The sequence below is a fragment of the Podarcis liolepis genome (genome assembly GCF_965112155.1).
Source record: "Podarcis liolepis genome assembly, chromosome: W".
Taxonomy (NCBI): Eukaryota; Metazoa; Chordata; class Lepidosauria; order Squamata; family Lacertidae; genus Podarcis; species Podarcis liolepis.
In genome coordinates this window covers 35,251,828-35,270,507 of record NC_139568.1, presented here as the reverse complement: position 1 = coordinate 35,270,507, position 18,680 = coordinate 35,251,828, and the positions used below count along the sequence as shown (strand labels likewise).

The window sequence follows — 18,680 nt, the reverse complement described above, 5'->3', positions numbered from 1 at the left end:
AGGGTTAGGGTTACGCTTAGGGTTATAGTTAGGGTTGGGGTTTGGGTTAGCGTTAGGGTTTGGGTTAGCGTTAAGGTTAAGGTTAGGGTTAGGGATAGGGATAGGGATAGGGTTAGGGTTAGGGTTAGGGTTAGGGTTAGGGTTAGGGTTAGGGTTAGGGTTAGGGTTAGGGTTAGGGTTAGGGTTAGGGTTAGGGTCAGGGTCAGGGTCAGGGTGAATGACCACCGAAAGAACAATCCAAGCTTATTCGTCCTCTTTCTATTGAGATGGAACCAAAACACCTATGCTTGATTTGGGCTGATAACAAAAATATCAATCTGCGATTTTTGAGTGAATGTGCATTCTAACCCCAAAATGACCTATTTGAAATAAGCCCAATCAGAGCTTTATCATCTTCTTTTTATGTAGATGGAACCCAAAACACCTTTTTGCTTTGGTCGGGGGTGATTCCCAAAAATCACCATGCAAATTGAAATAAGACCAATCAAAGCTTATTTGTCTGCTTTCTACGCATATGGAAGCGGAAAGACGGTGTTGTGTTATTTTGCTCTCATTAGACACACTTTGCGATTTCTGGGTGAATGTGCATTACACTTTGCTTTGCTAGGGTTAGGGTTAAGGTGAGGGAATCATAGAATCATAGAATCATAGAATCATAGAATCATAGAATCATAGAGTTGGAAGAGACCACAAGGGCCATCGAGTCCAACCCCCTGCCAAGCAGGAAACACCATCAGAGCACTCCTGACATATGGTTGTCAAGCCTCTGCTTAAAGACCTCCAAAGTAGGAGACTCCACCACACTCCTTGGCAGCAAATTCCACTGTCGAACAGCTCTTACTGTCAGGAAGTTCTTCCTAATGTTTAGGTGGAATCTTCTTTCTTGTAGTTTGGATCCATTGCTCCGTGTCCGCTTCTCTGGAGCAGCAGAAAACAACCTTTCTCCCTCCTCTATGTGACATCCTTTTATATATTTGAGCATGGCTATCATATCACCCCTTAACCTCCTCTTCTCCAGGCTAAACATGCCCAGCTCCCTTAGCCGTTCCTCATAAGGCATCGTTTCCAGCCCTTTGACCATTTTGGTTGCCCTCCTCTGGACACGTTCCAGTTTGTCAGTGTCCTTCTTGAATTGTGGTGCCCAGAACTGGACACAGTACTCCAGGTGTGGTCTGACCAGAGCAGAATACAGTGGCACTATTACTTCCCTTGATCTAGATGCTATACTCCTATTGATGCAGCCCAGAATTGCATTGGCTTTTTTAGCTGCCGCGTCACACTGTTGGCTCATGTCAAGTTTGTGGTCAACCAAGACTCCTAGATCCTTTTCACATGTACTGCTCTCAAGCCAGGTGTCACCCATCTTGTATTTGTGCCTCTCATTTTTTTTGCCCAAGTGCAATACTTGACATTTCTCCCTGTTAAAGTTCATCTTGTTTGTTTTTGCCCAGTTTTCTAATCTGTCAAGGTCGTTTTGAAGTGTGATCCTGTCCTCTGGGGTGTTAGCCACCCCTCCCAGTTTGGTGTCATCTGCAAATTTGATCAGGATGCCCTTGAGTCCATCATCCAAGTCGTTGATAAAGATGTTGAATAAGACCGGGCCCAAGACAGAACCCTGTGGCACCCCACTAGTCACTCTTCTCCAGGATGAAGAGGAACCATTGATGAGCACCCTTTGGGTTCGGTCAGTCAGCCAGTTACAAATCCACTGAGTGGTAGCTGTGGAATTGATTTACATGCCGCTGTCCCCGCTAATTGATTTGCGACTCCAATTAGCGATTTATGGCTGCCCGGCACACTTCCTCTTGCGCAGCTCTCAGGCACGTCTTAGCAGAGTCTCGCACAGCGGTGTAAACTGTCACGTTCCAGACAAACACACACACACCGGTTTGTCTATTTACAGCTTTTATTCCGACATTTCTCAGAAATTTCCAGGACTATTTGCAGCCATGCCAGGACTGCGTCTTTTCCCCACAGCGCACAGAGTGGGACTGGCAAACTTTGCCTCAAGCTCCTCCCGAGCTTCCAAAAGTGACATCAGAATGGTGTGGCATCATGGGAAGAACTTAACCTGTTAAGTTCCAGCTCCAACACCCCCCTTTGCCGCACCTTCTGACAAGACCCTTTTGAGTTCAACACCTTCCCCTTTGCCTTGTGCTCCTTCCCAGCATCTTTCCCAGGCACCTGTTGAACCCCTTCAACACTCCCAGAATCACACTGTGCGACACTTTTCCACGCACCCGTGACCTGAAACCCCTCTGACCCACTTGGGCCAGCAGTTGTGTCTTCTCCGTCAGACGTTTCCCCCTCTGACTTGACAACCCGTCCGTGAGCTTTCTCCATTACGCTTACCGGAGATGAAGCCTCACACCTGGACATTCCTTTCACAACCCTTGGAAATGCCCAAACCTGCCCTGACCCCTGACCCTGGACCTGGTCCCCATCACCGGGTTCTGAACCCTGATTCTGGACCTGGTCCCCATCACCGGGATCAGCCTCTGCCTCCCTCTCCTCCCCTTGAGGAGACTTTGCACCCGTCACCTGGTGACGTATTCCCTTTTCCTTGAAAAACTCCTCCAGAGCAGACCCAGTAAACTGTGACCCTCGGTCGCTCTTGAACCCTTGCACCCTGGTGGAGAACTTTCGTTCCACCTCCGCAACCCAATCCTGGATCAGTTGCGCCACCTCCCCCTGTGAGTTGAGAGAGAAACACCAGCCAACCTGGCTGTGGTCACCTGTCAACGACAGCACATACCTGGCCCCACCCAGACTCTCAGACCTCTTGGGTCCTGACAGATCTGTGTGAACAAGCTCAAAGGGCTCTTTGGCTACCCTCTTTACCCCGGGAAACCTGCCCCTTTGAACCTTGCTGCATGCCCTGCACCCTTGGGACCTCCTCCCACATTGTGTGGTTTTACACCCTTTTGTGCACCTGTGCAACTTTTGCACATGACTGGGAACCTTAGCACACTTCACCTGTGCTTTTCCAGCATTCCCACAACCCTCCAGAGGTGACTCCAGAACAAAGACGTTGTTCTCCCTCTGCATGTTGACCAGTTGTCTCCCTCCTCTGAAAATGGAACAGGTGTCATTTTCAAAACAAGCATTGTATCCCTGCTTCATTAGAGCTGATACAGATAAAAGACAACACTTCAGTCCCGGCACAACGTAGACCTCTAGCTCCTCCTGTGAAGGAGAGAAAAACACGTTAGCCACAGCCCTGCAGTTCTGCATTTCGCCAGCAGGTGTCTCTGGAATCAAATTGCAATTAGCTGCAGAGTCGATAACGAAACTCAGCTCCTCTGTCCTTGTCCCACGGCTGTTTTCAGCCAACGCCAGACTAGCCGTGATCTGATAAGTCTCCTGGCACCTGGCACGTCCACCAGCCTCAGTCCCATGCCTGGTTGTTTTTCCAGGCTGGTTGCCATGGTAACCCGACTGGTTCCCATGAGAGTTCAGCAGTTTGACCTTGACAACATCCTGTCTTGCCTCTCTGCTCCGGTGGGGGCAATCTCGCCGCAGATGTCCCGCTGCATTACACACGTAGCAACGAAAAACTCCAGTGGAAAAACACTGCCTGGGGCTCTTTTCAGCTGGCCTGGCCCTCCTTTTTCCGGAAAAGCACTCCTTGCCAGATCCGCCCCCCTTGAACTGCCGCTTCATTCCAGCAGGTTCAGTGGAAAACTTTTCAAACTTGCCTTTGGAACTTTCCGCCCCCCCCGACTTGCTCACTAGCACTCCTTGAGGCTAAATCATCAGGAACAGGGGCTCCAGCCATCTCTAGGCTTTTGTATTCCTTCCCCAGGGCTCTGGCCTCCTGCTGAAGCTTCACAGCAAACACAGCACATTCCCAGCCGCCCTTGCTCTACTTCTTAGAGTGAGCTGTTCAAACGCAATGTCCTCCAAGACCTGGCTGCCTGCCATTGTCTTCCGTTTCTCAAGCTGTTCAAACGGAGCTTGAAACACCTCCTGGCCATCTGCCATCTTCCCCCGGGGCCCAGCGTACTCACGTAAACAAACAGCCGCTCTTCAGCTCCCGGTTTAGCAGATCAGCTCTCCTGCCTCTCACAACTTTAGGCAGAACTCCAAGCTGGCATCAGCATCGTCGTCAGCTTGCCTTCAAACGTTAGGCACAGCCCCAAGCTCTCTGCAGCCTTCCTGCACAGCGTCTCCAGCTTGCTTGCCTGCTTGCCTCAGATTCCGGCCTCCCGTTCTCCAAAGGCGCCCCAAGCTGTACTCACAAGATTTCCAGCTCCCCCGGCGTGGAGAAACGATTCCTTGCTGCCCTCAGCTCTTGGCTCCACAGCAACACAGGCAAATCTCTGCGTTTTTCAGCTTGCTTGTTTGCTTCTGCCTGCGCCTCCTGCCGTCTCTGCTCGACACCGCAGATTTCACAGCTCCCGTGACAGTTTTACAAGCGATGATTTAGGACATCCATAACCTGTGGAATTGATTTACATGCCGCTGTCCCCGCTAATTGATTTGCGACTCCAATTAGCGATTTATGGCTGCCCGGCACACTTCCTCTTGCGCAGCTCTCAGGCACGTCTTAGCAGAGTCTCGCACAGCGGTGTAAACTGTCACGTTCCAGACAAACACACACAGCACCGGTTTGTCTATTTACAGCTTTTATTCCGACATTTCTCAGAAATTTCCAGGACTATTTGCAGCCATGCCAGGACTGCGTCTTTTCCCCACAGCGCACAGAGTGGGACTGGCAAACTTTGCCTCAAGCTCCTCCCGAGCTTCCAAAAGTGACGTCAGAATGGTGTGGCATCATGGGAAGAACTTAACCTGTTAAGTTCCAGCTCCAACAGTAGCATAGTCAAGACCGCATTTTACCAGCTTCTTTACAAGAATATCATGGGGCACCTTGTCAAATGCCTTGCTGAAATCAAGGTAGGCTACATCCACTGCGTTCCCTTCATCTACCAGGCTTGTAATTCTGTCAAAAAACGAGATCAGGTTAGTCTGACATGACTTATTTTTCAGAAATCCATGCTGACTATTGGTGATCACAGCATTCCTTTCTAGGTGCTCACAGACTGTTTGCTTAATGATCTGCTCCAGAATCTTCCCTGGTATTGATGTCAGACTGACTGGGCGGTAATTATTTGGGTCCTCTCTTTTCCCCTTTTTGAAAATAGGGACAACATTTGCCCTCCTCCAGTCTGCCGGGACTTCGCCTGTTCTCCAGGAATTCTCAAAGATGACTGCCAGTGGTTCTGAGATCACATCTGCCAGTTCTTTTAATACTCTTGGATGCAGTTCATCTGGCCCTGGAGACTTGAATACATCTAAACTAGCCAAATATTCTTGTACTATCTCCTTAGTTATTCTGGGCTGTGTTTCCTTTGCTGAATCATTTGCTCCAAATTCTTCAGGTCGGGCATTGTTTTCTTTATCGGAGAAGACTGAGGCAAAGAAGGAATTGAGGAGTTCAGCCCTTTCTGTGTCCCCTGTTTGCATTTCACCATCTTCTCCTCTGAGTGACCCAACTGTTTCTTTGTTCTTCCTTTTGCTACGAACATACCCATAAAAGCCTTTTTTGTTGCTTTTAACCTCTCTAGCAAGCCTGAGTTCATTCTGTGCTTTAGCTTTTCTGACTTTGTGTCTACACGTGCTGGCTATTTGTTTGAATTCCTCTTTGGTGGTTTCCCCCCTTTTCCATTTTTTGTACACATCCTTTTTTAATCTTAATTCAGTTAAAAGTTCTTTAGATAGCCACCCTGGCTTCTTTAGGCACCTTCCATGTTTCCGTCTCATTGGTATTGCCTGACGTTGTGCTTTTACTATCTCCCTCTTAACAAACTCCCAGCCATCATGAACTCCCTTTCCTTTTAGTATTGCTGTCCATGGGATCTCACCCAGCACTTCCCTAAGTTTTATGAAGTCGGCTTTCTTAAAGTCAAGAAATTGAGTCCTAGTATGCTTGGCTGCTCCTTTCCGCTGTATAGTAAACTTCAGAAGAGCATGATCACTCGCGCCTAATGATCCTTCCACTTCTACCCCACTAACCAGGTCATCAACATTGGTTAGGACCAGATCTAAAATGGCTGTTCCTCTTGTTGCTTCTCCCACTTTCTGGACAATGAAGTTGTCTGCAAGGCCAGTGAGGAATCTGTTTGACCTTATGCTCTTGGCTGAGTTTGACGTCCAACAAATATCCGGGTAATTGAAGTCCCCCATTACTACTATCTCCCTTCCTTTTGCATGCTTGGCCATCTGCTCCAGGAAGGCATCATCTATGTCCTCCGTTTGGCTTGGGGATCTATAGTAAACTCCCACAATGAGGTCTCTGTTATTCTTCTCTCCCTTAATTTTGACCCAAATGCTCTCACTTTGGCTTTGAGGTTCTAAATCTTGGATCTCTTCACAGGTATACACATCCCTGACATATAACGCCACTCCTCCTCCTTTCTTGTCTGGTCTGTTTCTCTGATATAGATTGTATCCCCCCATTATTACATTCCAATCATGGGACTTATCCCACCAGGTTTCAGTGATGCCTATTATGTCATATTTAGTTTGCTGTACCAAGAGCTCAAGCTCATCTTGTTTATTTCCCATGCTTTGCGCATTAGTGTACAGACATTGAAGTCCATTAATCATTCCCCCGTGTCTCTTATTTAAGGATTTTTTCCTCCCACCACTAGGTCCACGTGCTGTTTGCTCCATTTGGTCTATGACATTTGGATGATCATCTTCATTAATTGATAGACTCCTACCTTCAGGAGCACTGTCTCCCTCCCCCACATTAGTCAGTTTAAAGCCCTCCTGATGAGGTTTCTGAGATTTTTGGCAAAAACATTTCTCCCAACCGTTGTGAGGTGCAGCCCATCACTTGCCAGAAGTCCATCTTCAAGAAACTGCAGTCCGTGATCTAAGAATCCAAACCGTTCCTGTTTACACCATTTGCGAAGCCAGCTGTTCACTTCCACTATTTTCCCCTCTCTCCCTGGGCCACGTCGTTCAACTGGGAGGACAGACGAGATGACAATTTTCTTGGACTTTATTGGTCTGACGTGACTCCCGCTAATTGATTTGCGATCCTCAATTAGCGATTTATGGCCGCCCGGCACACTTCCGCTCCGCAGCTCTCAGTCACGCCTCAGCAGAGTTTAACACAGCGGTGAAAAACTGTCACGTAGCTTGGCTTAGCTTCCAGACAAACACACAGAGTACAGGTTTGTCTATTTACAGTCGTTTATTCCAACAAATCTCCGGAAAAACCAGGACTGCTTGCAGCCATTACAAAGCTGCTCCTTTCCCCTCACAACACAGAGTGAGAATAACAAACTCCTCCCAAACTCCTCCCAGCTTCGAAAACTGACGTCAGAATGGTGTGGCATCATGGGAACAACTTAACCCGTTAAGTTCCAAACCCAACACCCCCCTTTGCCGCACATTCTGACAAGACCCTTTTGAGTTCAACACCTTCCCCTTTGCCTTGTGCCCCTTCCCGGCATCTTTCCCAGGCACCTGTTGAACCCCTTCAACACTCTCAGAATCACACTGTGCGAATCTTGCCCACACACTTGTCGCCTGGTATCTTTCAGGTGGAATGCCCTTTGTTGTGCGACTAGACCTTCTGGGCACAAACTCAGATGTTACCTCTGACTCACTGCCACCAGGAACTGTGTCCTCAGCATCACGGGATTCCCCCTCTGACTTAAAACGTTTTCGAATCCTCTCCATTACACTCACAGGAGAACTGGGCTCGCTTTTGGGTGTTCTCTTAACATCTTGTGGAGAAACTACAGATACCTCCTCCTGTTCCTGACTTTGGTCAGTTACCTGATCGTCATCATCGGATTCTGAATCCTGATCTTGGACCTGGTCCTCATCACCGGGATCAGCCTCTGCCTCCCTTTCCTCCTCAGAATCAGATAGACATTCTGAGAGCACATCACGCATGACAGCAGTTTGTGACCTTTTATCCTGCTCATAGAACTCAGTGTGTTTACTGATCAGTAACTTACTCTGATCACCTGATGGAAATGCAAACCTCCATGCACGTGCTTCTGGCTCATACCCGCAGAAAATCATTTTCCGGAACTTGGATCCATCTGGCCCCTGCAAAGCAGTAGGTACTGGCACAGACGCACCTGACCCAAACATACGTAAAAAATGAATCTGGGGTTTCCTGCCATGCAACAGCCTAAACGGTGTGTCACCTACTAGTGTATTGTAGGTACGATTCCAGGTGAAGCTCACATACCTGTTGTGCATTTAGTTGCTTCAATTTCCTGCCGAGAGCCTCGTAGTCTCTTTTGATCTTCTGGAGGCTATTGCTTGCAGTGTCATTGGTTCCCACATGAACCAAGAGGAAGGGGTATTTGTCAGTGGGTTCTATGATTCCTTGCAGTCGTTCAGTTACATCTTGGATCTTAGCCCCGGGGAGACAGCACACTTCCCGAGACATCTTGTCAGGCCCACAGATCACTGCTTCTGTTCCCCTCAGTAGGGAATCCCCTATCACCACTACACGCCTCCTCTTGGGTTTGGTCGGGGTTCTTCCGTGAGCTGTCCGTTCCAAGGTCGCCTGCACATTCCCTGAGGACTGACTTTGCTGCTCGTCTTCATATACCTGATCGACTGTAATGAGGGAGAGATCCTCAAATGGAGTCTGCTCTTCGTCTTCCATGCTAGGGGAGAGGACCTCAAAGCGATTGTGTATTTCTAAACAATCAGAGTGAACCCTGGGCCTCCTACTTCTTTGAGTCACATTTCTCCATATATCTGGCTCCTGTGTTGGTGAACTATCCTCCTTCTCAGGGGAGTCCCCTGTCTCCTCCTTGGTGGGGACGGTGTGCTCTGTTGCTTCCAAGAAGAGCTCCAGCTCTCTAATTCTTTGGAGCGTAGCTACACGTTCCTCCAGTTGCTGGACTTTGTCTTTTAAAAGGGCAATCAACATGCAATTGCTGCAGGTAAAGCTGCCTGCAACCTTTGGCAAGATGGCAAACATTGCGCAGGAATCGCAGGCAACTGCAGCTGTTCCCTCCCCTTCCATCTTGAGATCGTGTCGTTGGGGGTGGCTACAGAGGTCCTCCATCATAAAAAGCTTGAAGACAGGACAAATAACTTCCCCCACAAAAAAAAACAACACACCTAGGTCTCCCCCAACAAACGTTTGAGACTAGCTCCCCTAAATCTAAAAGATTGGTATAACTGTGCGCGCCGCTGCCCTGCAAACTCTGATAAGCTCCTCCCACAGCTAATCCCCTGCCTCAACAGAAACCCTGCCCCCTCTGACCTTTACACAGGGAAAACAGCTAATCAGCCACAAAGAAACACACACACACAAGAAAACCCTTTTTGCTCCTTCTTCAACTGCTGCCCTGCAAACTCTGATAAGCTCCTCCCACAGCTAATCCCCTGCCTCAACAGAAACCCTGCCCCCTCTGACCTTTACACAGGGAAAACAGCTAATCAGCCACAAAGAAACACACACACACAAGAAAACCCTTTTTGCTCCTTCTTCAACTGCTGCCCTGCAAACGAGGGTGAGGGTTAAGGTTTGCGTTAGTGTTAGGGTTAGTGTTAGGGTTAGGGTTAGGGGTAGGGTTAGGGTTAGGGTTAGGCTTAGGGTTAGGGTTAGGGTTAGGGTTAGGGTTAGGCTTAGGCTTAGGCTTAGGGTTAGGGTTAGGGTTAGGGTTAGGGTTAGGGTTAGGGTTAGGGTTAGGGTTAGGGTTAGGGTTAGGGTTAGGGTTAGGGTTACGGTTATGGTTACGGTGAGGGTGAGGGTGAGGGTGAGGGTGATGGTTAGGATTTGGGTTAGGGTTAGGGTGAGGGTGAGGGTTAGGGTTAGGGTTAGGGTTAGGGTTAGGGTTAGGGTTAGGGTTAGGGTTAGGGTTAGGGTTAGGGTTAGGGTTACGGTCAGGGTGAATGACCACCGAAATAACAATCCAAGCCTATTCGTCCTCCTTCTATTGAGATGGAACCAAAACACCTATGCTTGATTTCGGCTGATAAAAAACATGTCATTCAGCGATTTTTGGGTGAATGTGCATTCTAAACCCAAAAACACCAATTTGAAATAACCCAATCAGGGCTTTATCATCTTCTTTTTATGTAGGTGGAACCCAAAACACCTTTTTGCTTTGGTTGGGGGTGATTCTGGTGCACACCCAAAAAACACCATGCGAATTGAAATAATACCAATCAAAGCTTTCATTACACACACTTTGCGATTTCTGGGTGAATGTGCATTAACACCAAAGAACACGACTTTAAATAAGCGAAATCCAAGATTCTTCTTTCTATGTAGCTGGAACACAAAACAACCTGTTTGGCTTTGTTTAGGCTTATTACACTTCGCTTTGCTAGGGTTAGTGTTAGGGTTAGGTTTAGGGTTGGGGTTGCGGTTAAGGTTAGGGTTAGGGTCACGGTCACGGTTATGGTTATGGTTATGGTTATGGTTATGGTTATGGTTATGGTTATGGTTAGGGTTAGGGTTAGGGTTAGGGTTGGGGTTGGGTTAGGGTTAGGGTTAGGGTTAGGGTTAGGGTTAGGGTTAGGGTTAGGGCTAGCATTTGGGTTAGGGTTAGGGTTAGGGTTAATGTTAGGGTTAGGGTTAGGGTTAGGGTTAGGGTTATGGTTGGGGTTACGGTTAGTGTTAGTGTTAGGGTTAGGGTTAGGGTTAGGGTTAGGGTTAGGTTTAGGTTTAGGGTTTGGGTTAGGGTTGGGGTTGCGGTTAGGGTTAGGGTTAGGGTTAGGGTTAGGGTTAGGGTTAGGCTTAGGCTTAGGCTTAGGCTTAGGCTTAGGCTTAGGCTTAGGCTTAGGCTTAGGCTTAGGGTTAGGGTTAGGGTTAGGGTTAGGGTTAGGGTTAGGGTTAGGGTTAGGGTTAGGGTTAGGGTTACGGTTAGGGTTAGGGTTATGGTTACGGTTAGGGTTAGGGTTAGGGTTAGGGTCTGGGTGAATGACCACCGAAAGAACACTCCAGGCTTATTCGTCCTCTTTCTATTTTGATGGAACCAAAACACCTATGCTTGATTTGGGCTGATAACAAAAATATCACTCTCCAATTTTTGAGTGAAAGTGCATTCTAACCCCCAAAACACCTATTTGAAATAAGCCCAATCAGAGCTTTTTCATCTACTTTTTATGTAGATGGAACCCAAAACAACCTTTGTTTACACTTATTACACTTTGCTTTGCTAGGGTTATGGTTAGGTTTAGGGTTAAGGTGAGGGTGAGGGTTAGGGTTAGGGTTAGGGTTAGGGTTAGGGTTAGGGTGAGGGTGAGGGTGAGGGTGAGGGTGAGGGTTAGGGTTAGGGTTAGGGTTAGGGTTAGGGTTAGCGTTAGGCTAAGGGTTAGTGTTAGGGTTCGGGTTAGGGTTACGGTTACGGTTAGGGCTATGGTTAGGGTTGGAGTTCGGGTTAGCGTTAGGGTTTGGGTTAGCGTTATGGTTAGGGTTAAGGTTAGGGTTAGGGTTAGGGATAGGGATAGGGATAGGGATAGGGATAGGGATAGGGATAGGGATAGGGTTTGGGTTAGGGTTAGGGTTAGGGTTAGGGTTAGGGTTAGGGTTAGGGTTAGGGTTAGGGTTAGGGTTAGGGTTAGGGTTAGGGTTAGGGTTAGGGTTAGGGTTAGGGTTAGGGTTAGGGTTAGGGTCTGGGTGAATGACCACCGAAAGAACACTCCAGGCTTATTCGTCCTCTTTCTATTTTGATGGAAGCAAAACACCTATGCTTGATTTGGGCTGATAACAAAAATATCACTCTGCGATTTTTGAGTGAATGTGCATTCTAACCCCAAAAACACCTATTTGAAATAAGCCCAATCAGAGCTTTTTCATCTACTTTTTATGTCAGGGTCAGGGTGAATGACCACCGAAAGAACAATCCAAGCTTATTCGTCCTCTTTCTATTTTTCTTTTTTATAAAATTTTTTATTGGTTTTACAAAATTTTCATAACAATACAAACATATAAAAAGACATACAAACACGTATAGTTTCATAGCCTTTTTTTCGTAAACCTTGTTTCTCAGACTCCCCCATACCTCCCCTTTCTGCATCCCAATGTCCAAAATTTTTTAGCAACTTCTAAATATTTCTGTCAAACCTCTGTCCTCTTAATCTTTCCTTCAGTCTAATCTTATGTCACTGTAACCCTTTCTTTCTCCAAACCTCAACATTCTAACATTCATCGAGTTTATAGTAGTCCTTAAGGTAGATTTTAAATTTCTTCCATTCTTCTTCCGCCGTCTCCTTCCCCTGATCGCGGATTCTGCCAGTCATCTCAGCCAGTGTCATATAGTCCATCACTTTCATCTGCCATTCTTCCAGAGTGGGTAGATCTTGTGTCTTCCAGTACTTTGCGATAAGTATTCTTGCTGCTGTCGTAGCATACATAAAGAAAATTCTATCTTTCTTTGACACCAATTGGCCGACAATGCCCAAGAGAAAGGCCTCTGGTTTTTTAGAGAAAGTACATTTAAGTACCTGTCAGAGCCGCTTCCAGGTCCCAGCTCACAGAGGACCACGCTAGCCGGCAGTACTGTACAAAAGTCTTTATTGAGTTACAGTTTCCATTTCAAAGCCGCAGCGCGCAGCTCTACGTCTTAGAAGCTAGACCGGCGAAGCTCCGTCTGAGTCTCCGCCTCCTGTACACCAACTTAATACTCTCGCCTTACTCCACCTCTTCCTTCTTTCCTTTCTCCTCTGGTTCCCTCTACCCCCCGTGGTCTCTTCCTTCCTGGACTCTTCTGACGCTGACCCCCCCGACTCTTCTCCCTCTTTGCGGCGGGCTTTAGGACCTGGCTCTCTATCCGGGCTGCTTACTGTGCCGCCTTCCTGTGCATTTGAACTTGGCGCGCGCGCGCAGCCTTCAACCTTCCTCTTGACCGTTTCCTCGCTCCCCGATGGAGGTGTGGCCAATCCTAACTCCTGTCCTCCCTCTTGCGGAGAGCCGCCAGATCCCGATACCTGGGACTCCTCCCCCCTGCTGCGCTCTGGTGGGGACGCTGGTCCCGATTTCCAACTGCTGCTCTCTGAACCCCCTCTGGTCCCTTCTTCCTGGGGTGTCCCCCTAGGCGCCCCCCTTGCTCTGACCACTGGCGCCCCTTTCTGAGAATCTTCCGACTCACTGGAAAGACTCGGAGATCTCGGTCCGCTGTCGTCGCTCATATTACCTTCGGATTCCTCCCCCTCGCTCTCTGTTTCCTCCCTTTCCTGTGCCTCTGCTCCTGAACCCCTGACAGTACCTTTTTCAATTCATTGTATATCATATCCCAGAAAGCCTTAATCTTCGGGCACGTCCACCAAAGGTGATAGAAAGTACCTTCAGTTTCTTTACACTTCCAACACTTATTGTCAGGCAGGTGATAAATTTTTGCTAGCTTGACTGGGGTCATGTACCACCTATAGATCATTTTCATAATATTTTCCTTTAAAGCATTACATGCCGTAAATTTTATACCGGTGTTCCACAACCATTCCCAGTCATCAAACATAATGTTATGACCAATGTCCTGTGCCCACTTAATCATAGCCGATTTAACTGTTTCATCTTGTGTATTCCATTTCAGCAGCAAATTATACATTCTTGACAAGTTCTTAGTATTGGGTTCTAACAATTCGGTTTCTAGTTTTGATTTCTCCACCTGGAAGCCAATTTTCCTATCTTGTTTGTAAACCTCCATTATTTGATAATAATGGAGCCAATCTTGTACTTTAGGTTTCAGTTTCTCATGACTCTGTAATTTCAATTTGACTCCATCTTGTTCCAAAATTTCCCAATACTTTGGCCATTCGGCCTCCATATTGGGCTTTTTGAATGCCTTAGCCTCCAAGGGTGACAACCATCTAGGGGTTTTATTTTCCAACAAATCTTTATATCTTGTCCAAACATTAAACAGTGCTTTTCTGACAATATGATTCTTAAAGGCCCTATGCACCTTAATTTTGTCATACCATAGATATGCATGCCAACCAAATGTATTATTAAAACCTTCCAAGTCCAAAATGTCTGTATTCTCGGGGAGCATCCACTCTTTCAGCCAGCAAAACGCTGCTGCTTCATAATACAATTTTAAGTCCGGCAGGGCAAATCCCCCTCTTTCTTTAGCATCTGTCAGAATTTTAAATTTAATTCTGGGCTTTTTGCCCTGCCAGACAAATTTCGAGATATCTTTCTGCCACCTCTTGAAACAATCCATCTTGTCAAGGATTTGCAAAGTTTGAAACAAAAATAGCATTCTAGGCAATACATTCATCTTGATAACTGCAATTCGGCCTAACAATGATAGTTTCAAATTTGACCATATTTCTAGATCTTTTTTAATTTCTGACCAACATTTTTCATAGTTGTCCTTATACAAGTTCAAATTTTTAGATGTCAAGTGGACCCCTAGGTATTTCACCTTCTTAACCACTGTCAAACCTGTCTCTTCTTGAAATTTCTCCTTCTCCCTAGCTGTTAATTTTTTTTCTATGACTTTAGTTTTTTGTTTATTCAGTTTGAATCCGGCTACCTGGCCAAATTGTTGAATTATCTCCAACACCCTTTTCGCACTAATGTTTGGCTCTTGTAAGGTCAATACTAAGTCGTCTGCAAAAGCCCTTAATTTGTAATGTTTATCTCCGACCTGTACACCTTCAACCTGCTGGTCATTTCTAATCATATTCAGCAACACCTCCAGAACAGAAATAAAGAGCAATGGGGAAATTGGGCACCCCTGTCGTGTTCCTTTTTCTATCTTAAGTTCCTCAGTTATCACATTATTTACAATCAGCTTACCTTTTTGTTCAGAATATATCGCACCCATACCGTTCTCAAATCCTTGGCCTACCCCCATCCCATGAAGATTCTTTTTCATAAAACTCCAAGAAATATTGTCAAAGGCTTTCTCCGCGTCCACAAAAATCAACACTGCTTTGGTGTTTATGTTCACCTCTAGCAATTCCAAAATGTCTATTATATTTCTTACATTGTCTGATAAATGCCTTTTTGGGAGAAAGCCTGCTTGGTCCTTATGAATCTTCTCCATCAACACTCTTTTAAATCTTTTTGCCAGAATGTCTGCAAAGATTTTGTAATCCACATTAAGTAATGATATTGGGCGGTAGTTCTTAAGTTGAGTCTTTTCAGTCTCTGTCTTTGGTATGAGTGAAATATACGCTTCTTTCCACGATTCTGGTGCCTTTTTTCCCTCTAAGATCTCATTACAGACTTCCTTTAACGGTTGAACCAACCATTCCTTCAAAGATTTATAATATCTGGAAGTCAGTCCATCTGGCCCTGGGGATTTGCCCAATTGCATGTCCTGAATGGCACCCTCTATCTCTTGTTCTGTTATTCTCTGGTTTAAATCCACCTTGCTTTGATGAGAGATTTTTTGTAATCCATATTTATTAAGGAATTTATCTATGTCCTCTTCATTTTGTGGTCCTTGAGAATAAAGTTTTTTAAAGTAGCTCAGGAAACAGTTTCTAATCTCATTAGGTTTAGATATGTTCTTTCCCTCCACTTCTAGACTTGTAACTGTATTTAGTTTCTGCCTTTTCTTCAATTGCCATGCCAGAAGTTTACCACATTTATCTGCCGATTCGAATGTCTTTTGTTTCATTTGCTTTAACTTCCACTCAATCTCTTGATTCATCAATTCCATGTATTGTGTCTGGTATAACTTAATCTCTCTCAAAATCTCCTGGGACTTTGGTTTTGATCTTAATTTTTTCTCTCCTTCTTTTATCTTTTCCAAAATCTTTTCCTTCTTCTCATTCTGCTTTCTCTTCTTTATTGAGTTTTGTTGAATTAAAAAACCTCGCATCACAGCTTTACTTGCGTCCCAGATCACTCTTTTTTCCACGTCGGCCTTTAAATTTATTTCAAAATAGTCCTTTAAGGTTTTTTGGGCCTTCATGTGGACCTCCTTGTCTCTAAACAGGGTGTCATTCATCCTCCATCTAAATTGACCAGTTGTTGTGAGTTTCATTTCCATCTTTACGGCGTTATGGTCGGAGCAAGTTTTTGGGCAGATTTCTATCTTCTTAATCTTTGGAGCCATCCCACTAGTGATCCAGATTTGATCAATTCTGGTCCAGGTCATCATTGCTTGAGAAAAGAATGTTCCTTCTCTCTCAAGAGGGTTCCTTGTTCTCCATATATCTATTAAGTCCATGTTTTCAGTCATTTCAAAAAAAGTCTTTGGGAGTCTCCCTTCCTTTGAGATTGTCAGTCTTTGTGCTTTATCCATATTTGTAGAAACCACACCATTCATATCTCCCATAATTATCATATTATAATCCAAATAGTCCATCAGAGTTTCGTGGAGTTTCTTGAAGAATTCCGCCTTACCTTCATTTGGTGCATAAATTCCAACTATTAAAATTTTTTCTCCTTGTACTTGTATTTCAACTGCCAAATATCTTCCTTGTTCATCTTTAAACATCATTTTTGGAGCCCATTTCTCTTTTACATAAATCACAACTCCTCTTTTCTTAACTTTGTCCGATGAAATAAATTCTTGTCCTAATCTTTTATTTGTGAGTAGTTTCCTGTGTGCTCTGGTTACATGGGTTTCTTGTAGGCATATCAGATCCAGTTGTTCTCTTTTCAAAATATGAAAAACTTGTCGTCTCTTCAAAGGCATATTGAGCCCATTACAAATCCAACTAAGGAATTGCAGGGCCATCTTGTTATTTTTCTGTTACTCCTCCAACCGCTCCAAGTTGTTGCTCTTCCTCTGATGGTGGTGGGTTAAGTCCAAACGATAGGTTCAGAATGTCTAATGCTCTCCTTTGTTCTGCAATTGGATCCACCGTTCCCTTCTGTAAGTCCTCTTGGTTTCTTTCCAGGAACCTCTCTTTGTCTTGTATTGTCTTTATTTTCACCTTCTTTCCCTTGTAGTCAAAAGACAGTCCTTGTGGGAACTCCCACCTGAAAGAAATGGTGTTCTTCTTCAGCAGGTGAACCAAATCCTTGTAGAATGTTCTCAACTCCAAGATATGTTTAGGGATGTCTTTGAAAATCTGTATGGATGAATTTTCAATTTGCAAGGCCTTTTGGTAGTGTAGTTTTAATATTTTATCTCTTTCTTCCTTAGATCTCAGGGTGATCAAGCAATCCCTCGGGGTCTTTCTGTTCAGTCTTTTGCCCAGTCTAAATGCTGTTGTTATCTTAAATTCTTCCTCCTCCAAATCTTCCCAGAAATCAGCAAACTCTTGTGTTAAAAACTCCGCCAGGTTGTCTCCTTCACTCTCGGGAATCAGTCTCAATTTCAGATTTCTTTCCTTTCTCTGTAATTCCCACAAGGCCAGAGTTACATCATGTTCATGAACCTTTTTAGCAATCGGTTCTAAGTTCTCTTGAGTCTCTCCAGCAATATTTCTAGCTTCCTCTGCAATCTTACGTGTTGCAGAATTTTCTTGAACCAGCCTATTTATAGATTCTGTGTTCAAGTCCAATCTTGCTGTTAGTTCTGTTAGTTTCTGTGTATTTTCTGTACTCTGCTTTGTCAAGGTCTCCAAAGATTGATTTATCTTGAGTAACGCTTGTGTCACTGACTCCATGGAGGCAGCTGTCACTTTTTCTTGTCCTGTTGTTCCTGTAGGAGTTACGCCTGTAATTGAGCCTCTTTTCTTTTGTTGTTGCTGCTGGTGTTGTTGTTGCTTAGCTTTGGCTCTGGTGGTTATCTCTTCTGCTGGGCCACTCATGTCCCACGGTCGTTCCCACAAAAACAGTCCCCTGATGGAAAATTCCACTGTCCTGGACTGTTACACCCGTTACTTTAGCCCTCTAGGGGGAGCGAAACAAAATGTCCGAATACGAAGACAAAAAAGTTAAAGACAAGTATATCAGGAGGCTTGTAGATACATATTACAGCACTTTTCCAATAGATACTATTTCAGCATACTCCAATATACTGTAGCAACAAGATCTAAAAATTTTGTAGCAAAGGAAGCTTCAACCATGTAACTTTCCCAAGAATTTAAAGACAGTTCAGTGCTCTATTGTCTTATTTGGCAGTCCGTTTCAGGGTATTGAGGCAGCAGAAGATTTTTCCTTTTTAGATAAGTCATGCAGTTCTTATTGTCCCTTTTTTCCTCCCCTCTATCCTGCTTGCTAGAGGGGGGATCTAAGTTCAATGTCAGGTTAAATAGTCAAGGAATGTTTCATGCGGATGCAGCTTTAAAATTCCGTTGCTTTAGCAGTCATGCAGTCAGGGGGAGGCAGACTTCCTTAATTTTTACCTTCCCCGTTTTCAGCCAAATTTTCTTTTAACGGGTTCCAAATTAACGTTCAGTCTTACTCACAGGTTTTCCAGTCTCAGATTTACAGGAAGAAATCGGCGCTCTCCGTCAATGGCGACGCGGCTTCACTCTGCGGGCTGGGTAGCGACTCTCAGCACCACGCTCTCCCGATGCCGTTCCAGAGCCTTTAAAAAGGCTCTTGCTGCAGTAAGGGGGGCGCTTCTGGTGCCCACCGAGTCTCCTTGTTCACAGGCTTCAGCGCCTGTGATTTTAGGGGTCCCCCGCTTGCCGTAGCGGGTCAGACCCGAACTCGCAGAGCAGTCCTCCTCCGGAGCTCGGAAAGAGGACCGCCATTAACGCTGGCGCCGACCGAAAGTCCCGTCCTCTTTCTATTGAGATGGAACCAAAACACCTATGCTTGATTTGGGCTGATAACAAAAATATCACTCTGCGATTTTTGAGTGAATGTGCATTCTAACCCC

The 18,680-nt window shown here is 45.5% G+C and overlaps 1 long non-coding RNA gene across 1 annotated transcript in view; it reads right to left on the bottom strand.

Moving 5' to 3' along the window:
* Positions 1-8,105, bottom strand: part of LOC310697719 — a 606,556-nt gene extending 598,451 nt beyond the window's left edge. Inside the window, exons 1-2 of the long non-coding RNA XR_014521158.1 lie at positions 7,837-8,105; positions 2,255-2,472 (exon numbers count right to left, since the gene is read on the bottom strand). This is a non-coding gene — a long non-coding RNA (uncharacterized lncRNA). The remainder of the gene's footprint in view (positions 1-2,254; positions 2,473-7,836) is intronic.
* Between the last annotated feature and the right edge of the window lie 10,575 nt (positions 8,106-18,680).